This window comes from Dicentrarchus labrax, unplaced genomic scaffold (assembly GCF_905237075.1).
Source record: "Dicentrarchus labrax unplaced genomic scaffold, dlabrax2021, whole genome shotgun sequence".
Lineage (NCBI taxonomy): Eukaryota > Metazoa > Chordata > Actinopteri > Moronidae > Dicentrarchus > Dicentrarchus labrax.
In genome coordinates, this window is record NW_026136722.1 from 7,436,657 (window position 1) to 7,458,575 (window position 21,919).

Sequence of the window (21,919 nt, forward strand, 5' to 3'; positions counted from 1 at the left end):
GAATTGTGTAACACTAAATAGTTGTTATTGATTGATTTGATAAAGTGACTATAATATAACTTATGGCCTTTTAAATGTTGGGGTTATATGTTCAGAGAAGTCCGATTCGTCTGTGTATTTGATGTTTTTCTGACTTCTTAAAGATTTTTCCAAATGTCATTTCCGACCGATTGTGAATTATTTTACTTCACCTGACTTTCAAAAAAAAATAATCCAAGCAGCAACACTCTGGACACAATTCCCGCTCACTCCCACTCAGCCCTGATGCTGTTTACCCGCCACAGCAGACCACCCCACATCCTCTCACCTCACTCAGAGGCAGCCTCTCCTGCCTAGTAACAGTATCCAACACCACTGTCCCCCCGTCTCTATGGCAACAGAGAGCACCCCCCGCCCCCCTTTCCTGCCCTGCCTCCCATTGATCCAAGGTGTGTGTGGCTGAGTCCTCGTCGACCCTGACCCTTGCACCTCTCCCCACTCCCCGATCAGTGAACTTGAATTTTTCCCGGCATACACATCATGAAAAGGGAAACAGCCGCAGTAAATCCAAAACGCTTTAAAAACCACAGCAAAAAGATAACTTTAGAAATACACCGGCCACTTTAAATCATTAAAAGCCGAATAATAGACACTGACATCCCATAATAGGGCAAAATAATCTCAGCTAATTACAGATATAGTTAATTATTACTTGAGAAGGCCTCAGTATTCCCATGCTTTCTTTCTTGTTGAGAGAACAACTCTCCTGCTGCTATATTTGAGTGGAAAACACTACATTCACGCACACCCCCACTCACAAACAGGTCTATAGTGTGTGTGTGTGTGTGTGTGTGTGTGTGTGTGTGTGTGTGTGTGTGTGTGTGTGTGTGTGTGTGGAGTGTGTGCCCATCCAAGCGTATGGCAAACTGAGATGAGAGGAGCTTTTCAAACGCTTCTTCAGAGCTAGTCGTTTTAACCCCTGTCCATCTCTATTGATGTCAGCGCTGTAGGCAAAATCACGCTTCACTCAGATCCACATTGATCAAAACAAATGCATCCCGGGGAGGATAGCTCACCGAAACCATTTAGGCACATAGGCGCGATCACGTACATGGCTTGGCTCCATGCATCTGGTGGTACTGATCTCCAAACTGCCAAATACTCATCAACTCGTCTTTTTTTTTTCTTTGATTGATGTGGTTTTCTGCTTTTTTTTTTTTTTTTAGGCCGGCTGTTTCAAACCGAGCATGGTAAAGGCCGACTCTCGGTCAGAGTAACATCTTCATACTTTTCCCCTCTCCTTCAAAAAAAAAGGGTGAGTCTAATTGTTTTCACAGAACCGTTACTGAGAACTTCAATGCACTGTCCCCTCTCTGAAAAGCCAGGCCTGTCCACCTTGTTTTTCAGTCGGCTGAGCAACACCCTGGCAATAAAGCGTGCCAGTCGGAGCAGGCTCCGTGTCTGAACTCATGAATTATTAAAAGGCCACTATTTCGCGGCTGCAGCTAAAATTAGGAATAGCCTTATGTTGGCTATAATTAGAAAGCAGATGGAAAGCGTTCATTTATAATAGTACATGTAAGGTTTTTGACGTTTTCAGGTGAAGATGCTAGGGGTGTGTGTGTGTGTGTGTGTGTGTGTGTGTGTGTGTGCGTGTCTCCCCAGTGGCTTCAGAGTGAGCCTGGCGACAGAGACAAAACTCCCCCTGTCTGTCGTCAAGGTCAGACGGAGGCGCATCCTTTTGCGTCAAGAGCACCGGGAGAGAAATTAAACTCCAAATCAATTGCCCTTGAACCACTGCGCGCATGTGTGTGTGTGTGTGTGTGTGTGTGTGTGTGTGTGTGTGTGTGTGTGTGTGTGTGCGTGACTCGCTGACTGACTGCCAATGCCCGAATTTGTTTGTGAAAGTGAGAAGGAGAAAAAAAGCAGCCGGGGTTTGGTGTGCTGCGCTCATCAACGCATCTGTCCATCCTAGCGCGTGTGTGTGTGTGTGTGTGTGTGTGTGTGTGTGTGTGTGTCTGCATGCCAGGAGCGATCACGGGCCATTGCATATACGACGGGGAGGAAGGGAAGGGGGCGCCGCTTGTAAACCCGATGAAATACCCTTGGCTGCACAGGAGGAGATTCGGAATGACCGAGATAGGCTGCGCTCAGGCGGCTCGGTGCGTTGCGACAAGCGCTCCTTTTGCACCACACAGCAAATAAAAACAAGGAGAGGAGGCTCATTATTGACGCGCGCCCGAGCAAAGCTGCTGCTAGCTGCCTCTCATCTGTCACTCAAGAAGAGGAGGAGAGGACAGAGAGGAGGAGATGGCTGAATGGGAGGAGAGTCACAGTCCCACTCCCTCCTCCTCCTCCTCCTCCCTTCCTCCTTATTTTCATTCATGGCACAATCAGAGACACAGGCATACACATATCTCCCCCACGCAGAGGCTGGCTCAGTCCCTCTCCATCAAAAGACCACTCACTCTCTCTCTCTCTCTCTCTCTCTCTCTCTCTCCACACACACACACACACACACACACACACACACACACACAAACACACACCTACACATAGGGACAAACACACTCTGTCTTTCTCTTTCTTTTGTTATCTAATTTCCTCATAAACACAGCAACACACTGCGGCCCCCCCTCATCTCTTCCTATCGCTGTCTTTCACACTGGAATTCTGGTCATCGCTTTTCATACATGAGTAAACACACACTCAGAGTATGTCACACACACACACACACACACATGCGCACATGCGCACAGTTGTGTTTCCAGACACACATGCAGCTTCCTCGCCACCCACTCAGAGAAAGACAGAGGGAGAGAGAAAGTGAGTGAGGGAGGGAGGGAGTGCAAACCTGAGACAGAGAAGGGCTTTGAAGCTGCCGCTCGCCCTTTCTCTCTCCTGCCGGGTGCTTCTGAGTGCACGAAGGAGAGAGAGAGTGAGAGAGAGGGAGAGGGAGGGAGGCAAGGAGCAGGTGGTCCCAGAGCTCAACCACTCCTCTCCTCCCTCCCTCTCTCTCTCTCTCTCTCTCTCTCTCTCTCTCCTCAGCTCTCTCTAACCCTGACACACACACAGACACACACACACACACACACACACACACACACACACACACACACACATTTGTGCGTGTTGACTGTCGGACAAGCTGCTAGACTCCTCAGCAGAGGCTGCTGGACGAAACACCCCAACACCACCCTCCTCACCTCTTCCCCCTGCCCAACACCCACCACCACCTCCGCCCCCTAAGCTAATTCCATTATACATTCCCGACTGGAAGGAAGAGGGGCTGTCTTCTAATTGCTTTCTTATCCCCCTGAGTCCCCCTCACTCTCTCCTCCACCACTACCATCATCCCCCTCCCCTCCTTTCAGCCCGCCCCTCGCCCTGCATGCACTCAACATGGCAGCAGACAAGCAGAGGAGGGAGGTGAGCTAGAGAGCAGGAGAGAGAGAGAGAGAGAGAGAGAGAGAGAGAGAGAGAGAGAGAGAGAGAGGCAGGCAGGCAGACAAGCAGGCTGCCGCTATCAGGGAATACTGGTGCCATTTTCAGCATCGCAGGGTAAAAGGATTGAGCCTCGCCGCTGTACGCTCGGCTCGCCTCGGCTCAGCTCAGCTCGCCTCAGCTCAGAATAGCTGAACAAGAGGGGGATTGGAGGGACAACAAAAGGAGGAGAGAACGGCTGACCCCTAACACAGGTACCAGGCTTTTCCTCGTCATTTGTTTCTCCTCTGTAGCAGGATATGAGATGGACTGCTGTGCAGATGGAAGTGAGAGCAAGGAGTAATGGCAGAGGGGGGCGTGTGTGTGTGTGTGTGTGTGTCTGTGTTTGTCTATGTGTACGTCTTTCTGTGTGTGTGTGTGTGTGTGTGTGTGTGTGTGTGTGTGCATGCTGAATAGAGGACAGCAGGGTCCCTCATGGGATTGCATTCTATTTTCATTCGCTGGGTGCTTTTCATAGGGGAAGAACATTCGCCTCCCACACACACAAACACACACTCCTAACACTCAAGACACCTGCCTCAACCCTGTTTTCCAACCAGCATCTGTCCAAACAGCAGGCAGAAAAAATGAGTACAAATACTGTATCTGCCTGCAAAAACACATTGGAGGAACCTGCAGGGGAAATATGAGCTGCAGCCTCTCTGTTTGTCTGTGGTTTGTTTGTTTTTTTCCTCCCTTGCTGCGTTCAGCATCCTGAGTCTTAGGATGTGTTACGTAGTGCTATAACAGGGCGCTATGTCAGAGCCATGATGTGTCATAGCACGCTGTTTACTCTGCCTATTGCATAAGGAGGAATCTGAAATACATACGCACACACACTCACAAACTAATCTTATGAAACCAGTGACGAAGATAGATTCTGGTCCTTCTAATCTATGTTTACTTGTGGTATATGGATCCATTACTCTATATGTACTACTCTATTTTGTATTCTGTGCTGTATGAGGAATAGAAAGTGGTGCGTTGTCAAAAAATCTGATCAATAACGGGATACTGAGCATCTTCTATATTGCTGTTCAAGCTCACATGCTATTTTTAGTATGACTTTACCTGATATGTGCTGACCCGAGATTCATGTTATATGTTATAGATGCACATTGGTCCTGTGTGTGTGTGTGTCTGTGTGTGTGTGTCTGTGTGTGTGAGAGAGAGAGAGAGAGAGAGAGAGAGAGAGAGAGAGAGAGTGCGAGCGTGTGCGTCACTTCAGAGGCGGCTTTACTACAGTGTGCCATTAAAAGATGCACTGAGACTGCAGTGTCACTGCTGACTGAAACTGATGCTACCAACAGCCTTGCTCCCCCCAAGGAGAGGGAGAGAGGATGAGAGAGAGATGGATAGAGAGGGAGGGAGGGAGAGAGGGAGGTGGAAAGGAGGCAGAGGGAGGGAGGTGCAACAGAGAGAGAGAGAGAGAGAGAGAGAGAGAGAGAGGAAAAGTTAAAAAAAGCAAAGAGGGAGGTGGAGACAGACACGGCAATATGTGTTTGTGTGTGTGTGTGTGTGTGTGTGTGTGTGGGTCTGTTTGTGTATATGGGTGGGAGAGAGAGAGAGAGAGAGCGCAACAGGGAGGAGGGGGTAACGACAGAGATAACACAGAGAGGGTGTAGAGAGGTGTCAGAGAGAGAAAACAGAGGTGAGATAGAGAGAATGGTGGTGTGTGTGTGTGTGTGTGTGTGTGTGTGTGCCTAGAAAGATAGTGACAGTGTGCGCAGAAGAGTAAAAATGAGAGAATGATAGAGCAGGAGAGCAAGAGTGATGGGTGAAGGGAAGGACGAATATATGAATGGAAGATGAGAGGCTGATCCCCTATAGCAATGCAGTGACATGACCGCCATCAACACGTAAACATCTGCACTGCAAACAGTGTGTGTGTGTGTGTGTGTGTGTGTGTGTGTGTGTGTGTGTGCCTATATGTTTGCATAAACAGCCTGGAAACGTTTCTTACAAAAATACCTACAGTATGTATGTAAATATTTTCGTGAAGATGTTTTTTAGTTTACATCCCTGGTTTTGTGTGTGTGTGTGTGTGTGTGTGTGTCTTGTATATCTGCTTGCGTGTGTGTAAAAGCAATATTTCTGTAGTCAAAAAGAAATAGATAACGACAAGAGCAAGCCCACTGGCTTGGCACAGTATGGCATGGCAAGGCAATGTACCTCGAATACACAATTGCTGCTACAGAGACAAGGGGCTGGTGCGTGCACAAACACACGCACACACACACACACTAAGAGTCTGCTCTCCTTTTCCTCTGACTTTTTCTCCTTCACACACGCACACACATTCAGACCAACAGTGTGTTTCCTGCATGATGCAACACAATGAAAGGAAGCTGATTATCATGGAGATTGGGAGGCGTGTAGAGAACAGGTTTCAGTCTGTGTGTGTGTGTGTGTGTGTGTGTGTGTGTGTGTGTGTGTGTGTGTGTGTGTGTGTGTGTGTCTGATGGTCAGCAAAGGGCATGCTGAAATTGGCAACTCACTGCCGTGGTGAAATGAAAGGTGAAAGCTCCCCTCTGTGTCTCTCACTTTCTCTTGCTTTCTATTCCTCTTCCTTCCTTCCTTCCTCTTTTTGTCTCTCAGTGTCTGACCAAAACAAAATATATGAGGTCCAGGAGAGGAGGAGAAATGACTGACAAAACAGACAAAATGATAGACAGATGAACAACAGCACAAATTAAAGTCAGATAAGGAGGACGAGGACGAAGCAAGATCAATGTTTGACACTTAAAACACTGAGTGGTCCTCTTTTCTCTAAGTTTTTCCCTCTTTTAATCTTTCTGCCCCCACATTGATCTGCCCCTTTGTTTATATCCAATTCCTCAATTATTCTAAAGCCATTTTTAACTAAATCGCTGTACTTTTGTGTGTGTGTGTGTGTGTGTGTGTGTCATTGAATGTGTGTGCGTTTATGAGCACCGCACTATAAGCCCCAAGTGCCCACCTAATTGCCCCGGAGGCTCATGGTTATTTACTGTGGGGGGTTATTAGGCAGACAGAGAGAGAGACGGAGAGAGAGGGAATGTTTGTCCCTCATTAAAGAGAAGGGCCACGAACACAAGCAGGGCTGTATGGGGAGCAACCGGACCACAGCACAGTCATTAAAAGCACACACACACACACACACACATAAACAGTCAGCTGCTAATGAATGTGGACACTCCACCTATGACTCATCGCATGCCATTTGTATTCACGTTCAATGACAATCCCTGTTTCCTTTTATAAATAGTAGCAAGTCTTCCCTGAAATCATTGCTGTATCTCAACTGATTCGTTCCTTATAGATTTTGTTGAGGTCCACTATAACTTTATGATTCAAGAGCACCGTGGCAGCTTGGCATGAGCACAACACATATACTTGTCGTACACAGGGCCGAGTTAACCTGCCAGCAAAAATTCAGGAGCCATTTCAGGGCTTTTACCATTGTGCTTTTGTCATGCATATTACCACACAATTTCAAGTAACTGCCACACTGAATAACCCTGTAGACTCTCCCTGAGAATCTGTGGCCCCCCAGTCGGTTGCCCAGTTGGTGATCCAGGCTTGCTTGTACATGTTTTGATATTCAGTTAACTTTAACTCACTGGGCAATATTTTCAGATAACAGCATGACTTGATGTAGAGGCCTTATTGTTGTTCCAAATGAAAGCTAGAGGTTGAAGTTTAAGATGTTTGCCCTAACATAAAGTCAGCAGAAAGGCTCCATTCGTGGTATAATTTGGATAATCCCACTATGATTTACGTGTTTGTGAGAAATAACACACATTCTGGTGGCATACCACTTTTTTTTTTTTGTTTAAAGGTTAAAAGCTTTTGCCATAAACACATGGTCTGCAACGTGATGTCACTCCCTAACCCTAATACAAATATAAACAGACAACACAGAATACAAATACTAATTCTTCTGTTTCATCTTTCTCTAGCATCCCTGAATGTACACACACACACACACACAAGTGTAAATACTGAAGGCTCCGTCTTCATGTGCATTATACAACCTAACTCTCTCTCACACACACACACACACACACACACACACACACACACACACACACACACACATTGTGTATTTCCAGGAGCTCAGCTTGAGTACAGTGTGAGCGGATGGGTACATGCTGTTCCAGTGAACAGTATACCATGGCTGCTAACCTAGATCTGATTACACACAGTACCTCCTCACATCTCTGTGTGTGTGTGTGTGTGTGTGTGTGTGTGTGTGTGTGTGTGTGTGTGTGTGTGCGTGTGTGTTCATACATGTCTGTATTTGTGAGTGTCTGCACTTGGGCCTAATGCAGTTTGCAGGTAATATGTTTTTATTGGACTATCCAGGACAGTGTCAGTGCAGTGTGTTTGTCTAGTGAGGGCTGATGTATTTCCTTCCGTGAGAGTGGGGAACATCAGAGAGAGGGGGGGAGAGAGAGAGAGAGAGAGAGAGAGATGGAGGTGGGGGGGGAGGGAGAGGGGGGATGGTGGAGAGGAAGAGCAAGGGGTTACTGCAGGGGAAAGAAGACAGAGGTTGTGATGAGAGAGAGAGAGAGAGAGAGAGAGAGAACGTAAGGAGGGGGGTAGAGAGGAAGAGGGATGGGGAAAGGCTCATCTGTATGCTGGTTACTGTGTGCTGCTTGTTTGATCTGGAGGGAGTACTTAGTGCTGGATGGTGGGATGCTGCAGAGAGGGGAAGGCAAAAATAAGGTTCCTTCAAGAGTGTGTGTGCTTGCGTGTGTGTGTGTGTGTGTGTGTGTGTGTGTTTGTGTGTGTGTGTGTGTGTGTGTGTGTGTGTGTGTGTGTGTGTGTGTGTGTGTGTGTGTGTGTGTGTGTGTGTGTGTGTAATTAGGTGTGAGGTGTTGGGTGCAGCACTTTGCTCATTAAAAGGATTTGGCTGCCGTCCAGCTCTGTGCAGTTCATCAACTGTCCTTCATGTCTCTCATCCTCTTCCTTCTCTCATCATCTGTCCTCTCCTTCCTTCCTCACTCTTCTCTTCTCTTCTCTTCTCTTCCCGCACTCCATCCTCCCATCCCAGCATTACAGCAACAAAACACAGCTTTGCAACAATGGTCTTGATAGATGAAGGGGACGGGTAGGGTATGGCAGGGGGCATCTTTCATCACTGATGAGCATTTGATAAAACGTGCCTCATTAGAGACAAATATATCATGTTTGCAAAATATCAGTGTTTACACATCCATCCATACTAATATGTGTATGTGCGCAACACTTCATATGTAACTGTGAGCGGATGCTTTCTGTGGAAACAGCAGAATACACCTGTAAATATTCCAACCAAAAATCGCACATGTGCTCCAGTGAGAAATAACACACACAGGTATGTGTTATTAGTTCACTCCACAGACTCGAAGGGCTGTGTATATGTGCACCAGTGACGCTGAAGAAATGCATAATCAGGGCTTTCACTCAGCATCAGCAAGGAGGGGAGTGATTCTGCTCTTGAATAAAGTGACTTCACTCGCATTTTCTCTTTTGAAAGCATATGGAGAATGATATATGCTTATTATTATTAAAGTTTTTTGGGTGAGTGTGCAATTGCAGGGCAAAGTTTTATACGCCTGCACAGCTGTTCACCACTGTAACCGGCAAGCAAGGCCGTAATTTTAGTTAGGGTGCACTTTAAGAAACTTGAGTGTGTATATGTGTATGTGTGTGTGCATTCAGCTAAATGAGCGCCTCGCTAAGTAAAGCCTGTCGCGCTGCTGTTTAGCTGTCTGCCAGAAAGAAAGAGAATGAAAGAGAGATAAGAAACAAATGAGGCAAAGGGAGAGGAGAGATGAAAATCATACTGAAAGGAGTGAAGAAGAAGGGCAGAGAGGCAGATGGAGGAAACAAGAAGAAGATGAGGTTAGGGGAACAAATAACGATTGATGCCAAAGTAGGGATCAGGGAGCTGTAGAGGGAGAGAAAGCCAGATCGGGGGAACAGAATAAAACTGATTGAAAAACAGAATGCAATATGGAAAATTTTAACAAAATGGAGGATCAGCTAAAAGTCAAAAGATGCAGATTGTTTTTGTGTGCGTTTGTGTGTGAGAGAGGAGAAACGGAGAGGCGGAAATAGCAACCATTAGCGCGCACAGGAGGTGTGTGATGGGACCAGGCAATTGTCAAGAATCGTACTGGAACCAGAAACTGTCACTGGTGTCTCTCCTGTGTTCTGATCACGCAGCAACAACAGCACTTCGAAAAGTTTTCTACCCATCTACCCACGCCCCCCTCCTGTGCCTTCAAACAGCTGCTGGAGTTACATAATCCTGAGAGAAATGAGAAAAAAAGCGAGATCAGAGACAGAGAGAGACAGAGAGAGGAACCAAGAGGGAGAAATGTTACAGAACACGTCCTCAGCCATGATATAATACACAAAACACACATTTTCACACATTTACTTAATCATAGTCACATCCTGAATACGCATCCATTTGTGGACAAACGTAAACACATTTTTGTTTTTTGACAGTTATGCCGCTTATATTATTGCTATAATGATGTCACCTCAGTAATGATAAAACACCACTGAAGAAGAACCCCATGACCCCAATTGAGCTGTATTGCATTAAAAAAACAGAACATGGGGTGTTTGTGTGAGTACACTGGGAGTCAGAAATGAGTGCAGGAGTGAAGGGTGTGAATGTATGCATGTTAAGTTGTTGAGTGTATTAGTGCACATGTGAATATATTTGTGTGGGCGGGTAGGTGGGTGCCATCTATGCTGCGCTTTGTCGGCGGATGTGGGTTAGAATAGAAGAGGCTCTCTGGGGAAAGCGCTTAAGGCATAACTGGCTGCCTCTCTGCCTGACAGAATTTTACCCATCATATAACGCCAGGCGTGAACATACACACATGCACACAACTTTACATTAACTTTAATTAGAGGGTAAGTTAAAGGCACACACACACACACACACACACACACACACACACACAGGCAAATGGGACACTGTTGGGAAGTAGCAGGGTCCCGTTTCAGGACGTAATACATTTTGTGGTATCGGATCAGTGCACAGACCGGTGTACTCGCCAATACCCAATACTGCATTTTACTGTATCGTAACTCTACGTAAAAACACTTATTTCCATTTTTGAATTCATTATGAAGTGATGTTGCTAAACCTCTTCAGTCCCCCACATGCTGGTGAACACATGTGTAACTGAGGAATACGAGCTGAAGTGCACGCATCCATCCACCTGGCAGGTACAAGGTCAGTGGGCTGCATGGCTCGAGTGCAGAAACATTCCTCCTACACATAAATAATCATCTTTCTGTGAACTTTGACCCGTAGTGTCGTTTACCAATTACAGCTCAGTACTGCTAAATCTTCACTTCAATGATGGCAATGTGAATGATTCTGCAGGAGGAACCATGTAGAATGTAGAAAATCGCTGCATCCCCTCTCGAGTCCCCCACTGAGTACATTAACTATACCCCATACTCAGTGCTGTTGCTAGGTTGCATGTGTGTGTCCGCTTGCATGTATGTGTGCGTGCCTGCATGCGTGTGTATGTTTTGCTTGACTGCCTCTGTGTTATGGACACAAAGTGAGTTCTCTGCCTGTGAATTAGCTTCCATAGCAACCAGTGCCACACAGTCAGCCAGCCAGGCAGGCAGGCAGTGAAGTGAATGAACGCCACTCTGCGTGTGCGATCTGAAAGTGGGTACAGGCCCGATGCCAAACCTGGGTATGGTGGGCACGCTGGCATGCTGACGGGCGCAGACAATGGGGCGTTGCTGTGGTGATAGGAGGGCTGGTGGCTGGAGGGGGGGATTTAACAATGTGCATTGGTATGTGGATGGCAGACAAAGTCTAAAGCAGCGTTCAGTGTGATAATGGAGCTGCTCTGTCTGTTTGACGCTCCTTCAGTTTGTTTTCCTACTTTTTCTTTTCCTCCATCGCTATTTTTGTTTGCTGCTCTGTGTCTCTCCACTTTTCATCCCCTGTTCTCTCTCTGTTTGCTTTCCTTCTCTTATCTCTCTCTCTCTCTCTCCCTTTCTGTTTGCTTTCCTCCTCTCTTCTCTCTCTGTGTCTCTCTGAGAAAGAGGTTGCGGCATTGCGGAGGTGGGTGTAGTGCGGGGGCAGGGGAGATTTTTTTTATCAGAGTGTTATTGTCAGAGCTGGCCCATCACCTTGGATACACACACACACACACATATGCACCCACACACACATATACACGCATAAACACACATACACCTCAGACGTCAAACACACACGTCAAACGCTAACAACTAACAGTCAAGGTTTGGCACAAAACTAAAAAAAAGCCCTCAGAAACTGGGCCCACCAGCACACCACTAACACGGTGAGCTGTGTTAAATCAACCGAACTCTTCCAGACAAAGAACAAAACACCAAGTGAAAAGAATACAAACAATCATGGCACAGACGTCAGAGCTAGACTTCATGTTGGCTTGTGATCTAGATGATAGCTACGTCCCAAGGTGTGCTGTTCAGTCACACAGGAGGGCGAGCAGGCGTGTAGTCGGGATCTGGCTAATTGCTAATGTTCTCATGCAGAGAAAACATGAGGGACATGCTAATGACCTCTCACTCAGATGTCTATCGACTGACCAAGCCGTAGCCATGGTAGCTAGGATCAGAGCACACACACACACACACACACACACACACACACACGCTCTGACAAAACACAAAGTCACCTGAGGCTGAGATGAGGGATAAGCCTGAGCCAAAATTTGAAATTAAATTATAATTTGATATCATCAATTATCTCACTTGTTAGGATGTATTTCCGCCACGGTGAGCAAAACATAATGAATGTGGAGAATGGAGCTGCCAGGCAATTCTGTGCTTTAATATCACTTTATTATACCTATCATCTCTTTTGTGGGGATAAAACCATGTGTGTTGAGCCTATACACAAAAGAAGGGGAGGAAAAAGAAAGAAAGGGGGGGAGAGTGAAGGCTGCTGAATAGTAGAAGCACCTGGGAGAGAGTAAGAATAGTAATCAATCACACACATGCACGCATATATACACACCATCAAAAACACACACGCACACAGGAAAAAATGCGCAAAGCACAGCTGGGCTGCGGAGAAGCCATCTGTAACGCCACAATATAACGCTCAGTGTGTACAAGTGTGGGTTCTCAGTGTGTGTCTGTGTGAGCTTGCATTTGCTCTCATGTTTGTGACTGCATGCATGTGCATGCAAGCAAAATCAAGATCAAGTTCCATTCACTCAACCGTGTCTCCTCCGGTGGAGGAACACACTCACACAAGCCTGGATTTACATGCATACACACTCTTTTTCCGACACATGCATGCTCACTAACTCATGCCGACAAACACACACACATACGCGCACACACACACACACACACACACACACACACACACACACACACACATATATACTAGGGCTCATGCATAAGCATCGACTCTTACCTGCAGCCATAAGCTACATAGCAATGCATACTAAAAAGACCAGGATAGAAGAGGGGCAAGGAGCACAGAGAGAGATGGATGAGACAAGCGAGGGATGGAGTAAAGGATGGATGGATGGAGGGAGGGGGGCCAGTGACAGTGGTTTGTACGGCCGGAGAGATCTGTAATGAGATTTCGTGAGTCAGACAGGATGCTACACACTTATCCTGTCTGGATAACAGACAAGCAGCTGGGAATGCATTAGAATGCATTAGCCTAGCTGGCTAATATCAAAATCTGTGTCAATGTTATTAGCATGAAGCGCCATCTAACACTCTCGCACCCATCGATCTTCCTGAAAAACAACTAGCCTAGTCATCTGGGTGGTGGAATGAGCTAAGGCTGGCAACAATTCACAGCTACCTAAGCAGTTTTTCCCCCAGCATTAAAGAATAAGTTGACCCAGTGTTGCTTTTAGCATGTTAGTTTGTATCAGAGAGTGAGTCACAAGTTTTGCTGGGAGAAGCCACAGCACACATTTAAGCATCAGAGCAGTCAACAAAACCCTGGGCTATCTCTGTGGCCACATTTATTTATGTGGTTTGACACTCACCAACACACGCACGCACACGCACACACACACACACACACACACACACACACACAATAAAACCACATAGTGAGCCTTCACACAAACTGGAGCACAAATGAGGAAGTGCAGGATTTAAAGGACAAGGTTGGCAATAGTCTGTATTTTTGTTAATGTCAACTAATCTCATTAAAAGACCAAAACCAACAATTAATTGATCCTACTAACAAGTGTTGTGTGTGTATGTAGCTTATTCCTCAGTGCCATAGAGCTCCAATGTTGTCTGAGACTATTGAAACACATCAGTGAGCCACAGTGATGAAGTTCCTTCACAACAATGTACGATACACTGTACTGTTGCAGTGAATACTCACTACACTCAATACCACTGCTAAAAATAGTCCCTGACAAATGTGCTCTTTCCTTGCTTTTTCGTAACATTTGCTCATAACAACAGCGCCCAGATGTTTAGGAAATTATGTAGCCTTCTTTTGGTTTGGGGCACAAATTGGCTGAGACATGGTGGAGAACATCCAAATGTCAAGTTTGTTTAGACTGTAAATGATTGAAAAACGGGAGATTGTCCCATCCTTCCAAATCTTCTGACACTGAATAAAGCAAAAGTATTAAAGGTCCAGTGTGTAACATTTAGGAACAGAATATAATATTCAAGTATATTTTCATTAGTGTATAATGACCTTAATAGAGGAATTTTGTTTACGCCACAGGTTGCCTTCCATGGTGTCCACCATGTTGAACCGCCATGTTTCTACAGTAGCTCAGAACAAAACAGAGACACACTGGCTGTAGATAGGGACTTCCTCTCTTTTTTTACGAATTTCGTGGCCACCGTAGTTTCTCCTACGTACAGCCTGTTCTCATTTCCGGGCACTGCTAGTAAAGCCACTAAATCCTACGGACTGGTCCAACATTGTTGGTTTGGGTCTTGGAAATTTGTTGACACTAAGAAAAATACAGAATATTTCTCATGGTTTTTGTTTTTATTTTGTTGCGACTTTCTGAAGGCAGCACCCTCTCACAAGGGAGAGAAATTGGATACCTTCCCATCTGTCCACATGTCCCTCTGCCTCTGCTGACATCTCCTCTCACACACTCTCCCTTCCTCCCTTTACATTTCTCTCAATCTCTCTCTATATCGCCTCTTCAGCTTCATCTTTCAACATAGCATTCTGCTTTGCAGCCTCCTCCCTTCCTCCTTTGAGTTACCCCCATCTCATTCTCTTTATCTTCTCCCTCAGTGCCTCCATCTTTCACTGTTTCTCACTGCCTCTTCCGCTACCCATCTTTCTCTCCCCAGCTCCCCTTTCTTTAACCTTTTATGCTCTTCCTCTGCCTTTTTTCCCCCACTCTCTTCCCCTCACTGGTGTATACAGTCTATCTCTCTCTCTCTCTTTCTCTCTCTCTCTCTCTCTTCCAGTGTGTCTCAACTCCCTGCTTCAGTCTTTCCATCATTCTCTCTGCTGCTCCGTCAACATCCTATACCTCCTCCCTCCCTCTTCTCTCCTCTTTCTCTTCTCCTTTCCTCTCTTTTTCCCCTTCCGCCTTATTTCCATCTTCAGCTCACATCTGCTAGTCTAACACCAATCTTCTCCCTTTTCAGCATGCTACCCTCACCCCCATTACACTTCATTATTGGGTCTGTTCTTTTTTATCACTCTTCCCTTCTCCGCCCCTCTATCTCACTTTCGGGATGACGCATGATTGCATATTTCTGTCTCATTCAAGCAGCCACACGCTTGCGCATAGACACACACACCTTTTCCCCGTTAATATATTCAGCGTGCATAATGTCATCGTCAAGGTTAACAGCTGAGGTGCTAATGTTGAGAGGATCCGGGGGTTATAGGTAGGAAATACTGAGATATGGGCACTCTACTGATTAGTGAGTTTACTCGCTGAACAGTCAAGCAACATTATGTAGTATTTTGGGCTGTAGATGATGTCATCTGATGACCTTTCATATACATCATCAAAGGAAATATTGACGGATAATTGCAGATCCTCTAATCAAATGGTAATTATTGTCACGAATGTTTGCAACTGAAGGCAATCAACTGAAGAGAATTTCATGCTGTTTTAGCCTCAGCCCTCTATCTTTGTCCCTTCGTTTATGTTCATTAATGTGAAGAGCTGCCATTGTTCCATGGATAATTCATTGACATGCATGGCAGCAGCGTCCGTGTGTTTGTTTGTGTGTGTGTGTTTGTGTTTGTAGTGTGTATCCGTTCGCCATGGTGGGCGAACAGATGCAAAAGGCATGACAAGAAAATAACCTTCCCCTCACTCCCTCCCTCGTCTGTGGCGATGACGAGACGCCTCTCTTGCGCTCTCTCTTTCTCTCCCCCTCTATTTTTATCATCTTTACACCCCCCACCGTCTCTCACTCTCTCTCTCTCTCTCTCTCTGTCTGTCTCTCACTCTTTCGGTCTCTCTGTCCTTGGGTGTCTGCAGCCAGCTGTGTCTTCGGGCCATTAGTGCCCCCCCTACCCCCTCTCCTCCCCTCCATCCATTTTCCCCATCACTGATTCCTCCAGCAGACTTTACCCCCTCCCCCATCTCTCTTACTCCTCCTCCTCCTCCTCCCCTCGTACTCCTCTGTCCCTGTGACCACTGGGGCTCCATTGTCACAGCAACTGCTGATAATAGTCTCGTCCTCAGTCCGGCATACCGTTACGCCACTGCACCAAAATCAGACGGCGGTACGCACACACATCTGTTAACATCTACACTCAGAGAGACACATATTAACACACACTGGTTATGTAAAAAACACCAGCAAACACAACTAATTTTTATATAGCACAAACATATTGTAATATTGCAACATGCACACACCCACCCACACACGCACACACCGCCAAATCTACACAGTCAGCATTCTCCCCTTTCTGTTTATGTAAACATCTTGTGCTGCTAGCCTCTTGCGGCTGCCTCCCGTTATGAAAAGTTATTGCGCAGCATAATGTAGTGCCATTTGCTTCTCTCCACACCTACACTAACTCACTCGTCATAATAAAACCTGATTGATCCACTTTCCCCGTTGCATGCCAATGCTTGGCCTTAAAGGAGAAAGAGTAGGTTTTTGCCTTTGAGAAAGTGGGCCACGGGTATCGTGTCCCCGCTGTATCTGTGCGGTCAGCAGAAGAGAGCTTTGTCGGGGCACATGTGATGCAGATGATGATTACTGGTTTCCATGTTTTACGAGATCAGTACAGAATTATGGTAGCTTTGATTCCTTTATCACCAAAGTGAGACGGTAGTCATTGCAAAAGCCAGAGCCTGGGTGAACTTATAATATTTCTGTGAATGACCATGTTTACTAAGTTCACTGAGAGCTTTAAGAGAGCTGAAAAGTGGCCTAGAACAGACTTACCAGGATTATATTTGTTTACATGACAGTATGCAGTATGATATGGATGATTACCCATCATCATCCCATAGTGACACCGGTGGGCAATAAGTGAACTACAGTCAGCATCTTGTTGCTTACACATAATCTATTGTTGGCTAAAATCGACACTTTCATAACGCATAACTTGAATACATAAGTCAACGTAAGTCATTTTGCGAGTTAATGTTAGCCAAATCCACTCAGATTATATTTTGATACAGATGTTATTGAGCAAGCAAGCTAAGGGTTAGGCATCCAGCTGCAACCCAGCCACGTTGAATAACATTATCCAGTGCCAGCCACTCACAGCGTCAGCAAGCAGAGTAACCTGCAAACAGCAAACCAGTCAATGTATCAGCCAAAGCAGCCGACAGGGCTGAGTCTGGCCAACAGAGTCTGGATGAATTAGCTCACGTTATCCTCAAGACAGTATTTTGCTACAGGAGCTAGCTAGAATTTTTTCCTTGTTATCAAGCCAGCTAACATTGACTCTGTTTTGGTGGGTGTCAGTCATTGTAGACGTTAGTGGACTGTGTGGCTGCACACTGTTAACACTGCAGGAAGGAGGAGAGAGAAGGCACTTAGGAGGGCACATTTCATAAATTTCAGTGAGTAACACGGAATGTAAAAATAACTTTTGTTTACAAAATAAAAAATGCAAAAAACTGTCCTTTTAGTCTCCTGGCGACCTCTCTGATTTATCTTGTGACCCCAGGTTGAGAACCACAACAAATACTATATATATATATATACATATATAATATATGGCATTTTAAATCATAGTACTAGGTGATACAGTACATTTTGGTGAAATTCAAGAAGAGAAACCATTTATAGTAACAGCATTGACCAGATTGGAATGTCAATTTTGGTTTATCCCGAAAAATCAACACTGATGCAACATGATCATAAAAACCTACTACAGCCAGAAATATGAAAGACTCTGTATCAGCATATAATCTCACGGCATATATTGTCATATTGCTGAACCTGTGGTTAGATGAGACTAGATTGCACTAGAGTTTAAAATGCTTTCTTGGAACAAAGGAAAGGTTAATGCGTCTCCAATTTTAGCCAATTTCTGTCTTCTAGTCTGTTTCTTTTCTTCTCTTTTAAATCAATTTGTCTTTGATTTTGTATTTCATGTATGTACTGCATACATGTGTATCTGTGTGCAGTGGGCATGTATGTGTGTGTAGAGAGGAGATGGAAGTGTTGGACACACACAGACAGACAGACACACACACACACACTCACTCTCTCTCTTTTGCAAAATCCATTTTAGGTCCCTTTTAGCCACTGGAGGACAATAAAAATGGGTCATCCAAAAAAAGGGGGGCCCACATACACACACACATATACAGAAAATTATGGCCAATTGCATCATCTTTATACCCCCCCTTTCCTATCAGCTAACACTCCCCCGTCCTTTCACTCCTTCTCCTCCTTCTGTCATTCCTTCCATCCATCCATCACCTCCCCTCCAAACCACTCTATTGATTGAGCCATTCAATTTCCGGCTTTAATTCAACTACACTGTTGCACTTGAATATGTAAATGAGCCCATGGGGGTTGCCGGTGCTGTTGTTGTCATGGAAACCTCTCCTCAAACACAGAGGCACGCACACAGGACGCTCTCGCACACACACACACACACACACACACAACGGCCTCCTTTGGGGTTAAGAAGGAGAGACAAGGTGAAATGTGTGTGTGTGCGTGTGTGTGTGTGTGTGTGTGTGTGTATGAATGTTGTGCTCATGTGAAACTGAAACTTTGACAGTGGCATGAGATGAGATTTGGTCAGGGCTAAAATGACCTCACTGTACCCTTGGGTATGTCTGTCTGTCTGTGTGTGTGTGTGTGTGTGTGTGTGTGTGTGTGTGTGTGTGTGTGTGTGTGTGTGTGTGTGTGTGTGTGTGTGTCTCTGTGTGTGTGTTAGAGTAAGAGAGAGAGAGTTAGAGAGACATACAGCATGTGTCCACTACCTGGCCTCTCTTTGAAGACTCCCTCACCTCCCTCGCTTTCCCTTAAAGACCCCCCTTCCCTGCTTCCCCATCTCTCTCTCCCCTCGCACCATGTTTGTGCAGCCCTCTAATCGCACTGACAGAAGAACAGCACTCTGTGTGGCTTCTGCCACCATGCATGCACAGAGACACACAGAGAACACGAACACATGCAGAATTAATACATTCGCTATGTTTTCTTTTTCTCGCACATGCACACCAGTGAACTCGTAGACCCGAATACACACACACACACACACACGCGCGTCCTGCTTCAGTCTTAGCAAACAGTGTTGTGTGTCGTTAATGCGCTACTCTCCCACTGTGCCTGTGTCTGTCCCTGTATGTTGCTTTGGGGACATTTTTAGGTCACGCACATGTCACACCAATCTGTGTGTGTATGTGTGTGTACATAGGGGGGCAGGGAGAGTGTCTGTGTTTACTGCAATATGTGAATGTGTTTATAGCATTTATGGTTTTAGTTTCTGTGCATACAAGCAATGTGCATGCACCATATAGGGGTTTGATTTTGTTAGGATTTCTTTAAAGCCCCGAATGAAGCCCCCTGAATACTTGGCATCAAATCTTAAAATGTACTACAAATGGTAAATGGACTGCACTTATATAGCACCTCTCTGGTCTTCTGACCAGTCGAAGCACTTTACACTACATGTCGCATTTATACACATTCATAACTGATGTAGGAGGCTGTCCTGCAAGGTGTCTACAGAAACTCACACACCGTTGGTACAGCATCAGGAGCAATTTGGGTAGGACACTTTGACGTGCAGAGGGAGGAGCTGGGATCGATCTGCCAATCTTTTGATTAGTGGTTGACCAGCTCTAGCCACTTATATATTCAGCAGCAATTAAAGTGAACGTTTGGAAAATAACATTCTTGGTTCTCACTTCTGATGAACACTCAAAAACTCCAAAATGCTTCTTTAGGACTGTGTGGGTGTGGTTTCCTCAAACAACCCCAAAACTGTATTTGAAACTTTGATTCAAATGTTGCAAAACTGTGATTGGTGAACTGAAATATTGGACAGTCCACTTCAAACCAGTGAAAAACAGAAAGGAGAATTAGACAAATTAATCAATCTCTCATGTAAAATAACCAAAACTGTTCAAACAGTGGCAGAAAAATTGCATGTTCATGTAAGAAAAACAAGGTTTTCAGGGCTTTTAGAACCTTTCATAATAACAGAATAACAGCAATTGTTTAAAATCAATGCAAAGCGTTCTCTCTGTCTCCCTCAACAGATACATTATTAATGCAACTCACTCAAGCCAGGGCATTTATCTGAACAATAATAAGTTATTTGATGATGTGGTCGGGGTGAAAGTGTTCAGCTGGCAGCCAGGCCCCATCCCTCTCCTAAACAATGACACTTCAATTTGGATATGAATCAAAAAGGAAACATTTTCTCTCCCCGGCAAAAAGAAAACAAAAAAAAACAAATGTCTCCCACAGTGGTTTTGTTTGAGCTCAATTTTGGGAGAAAGTGGAAGGCCTTGTGGGTATGTGAGAGTGAGTGGTTGTGCACATGCGCACGGGCATGTACGTGTATGTATGTGTGTGTGTGTGTGTGCGCGCACTGCTAGGCAAATGAGCTTGTCAGTATGCGGCGCAGGCCTCTCTCTGGTGGCAGGCAGATGACAGTGCAGTGATTGGGCTGATTTCACCGAGGACGTGAGGGGAAATCTGAAGGCTGCCTCAGGGCTCAGGTGCTTATCACCTCTCCACACACACTCACAAACTCTCACGCGTGCGCACACACACACACACACACAGATGTATACTCTACTACTAACTTTTGCAGTGCACCTTAACCAAACACAAATGCAGGGACACACACATGAAACCAGAAACACAGACACAGGGTGACACATGTTCACGTACATACGTGCACTATGCCTCCTCTACTTTCTTAAAAAGTTAATTATCAAAATCTCCCGTGAGTCTCCTAGCCATGCTGTCTGTCTGGCCACTCACACACACACACACACACACACACACACACACACACACACACACACACACACACACACACACACACACACACAGATCTGCAGATATGTGTGAGTCCAATTATTATAGCCCAGGGCAGGTGGGAAAGGGGAAATTAGAGTTTATATGAAGGTCTGCATGCACTTCCTAAGACAATCATTGACAATTAATTACAGCATAAGTGGCAGTTGGTATATCACAAACACACACACACACTGGCAAACAAAATTGATTTTGGAAAGAGCTTGCTGTTTATATTTCTGTGTCAATCATATTAAAACAATTTTGATTGTTGTTGGAGAAAAATATATCAATTTTGTTCCATGTGTTGAGAGTTTGTCATGAAAATGGTTCACATTGTTGCAGTTTCATTCCTATAGGAGACATTTTCCTTCCGCCGCAGACAATAAGGCACCTTCCTGTAGCAACATGGTGCTGCTTGCATAAGCTTATTTCAAAGGAAATCCCCTATGTTGAAACTTTAATCATTAATCTTGAATTTAAAGATATATATAGATATATATGGCTCATTATAGTATGGTATGTGCATATTCATCGAGCATCCATAAGGAAATCGGACTCTCGTTGGTGCAATTCATTTGGGCAGATCTGAACACAGCAATTGTACAAGGGTCTTGGTTCGGTCACAAATAAATTCTGCAGCAGTTTGTTTCTGGTGGGAATACGAAGGGACTTTGATCTGACCCAAATGCAAAACTTCGCATAGTGGGATGCGGATGAGTGAAATCAACAGTTGCCAGCAGCGGGACAATGATTTGAGGTCATCTTGATATTTGGGCAGAAAGGAACTTCTTCAGGATCTTCTTCCTGTGTTTGCTTTCTCACTCTAGCCCAAGACATATCTAATCAATGAGCATTCCTTTGTGGCGTTTAGTGATGCATTTTGGTTAGTCAGAATCTTTTTCTGTGTGAAAACCAACCAAACCAAGGAGAAAACACAACAAGTTTACCAACTCATTCATAAATTCCAGAGCAAAATAAGTTTGAAAAGACCCTAAAGTCCAGGTCA

General features: G+C 45.2%; 1 protein-coding gene across 1 annotated transcript in view; it reads left to right on the plus strand.

Annotated features, from left to right (window-relative positions):
* The first annotated feature begins 3,043 nt into the window (after positions 1 to 3,043).
* LOC127356151 (retinoic acid-induced protein 1) overlaps positions 3,044 to 21,919 on the plus strand; it is a 55,649-nt gene continuing 36,773 nt past the window's right edge. Inside the window, exon 1 of the mRNA XM_051387684.1 lies at positions 3,044 to 3,677. The gene's annotated coding sequence lies outside the window, so the exon portion shown is untranslated. The remainder of the gene's footprint in view (positions 3,678 to 21,919) is intronic.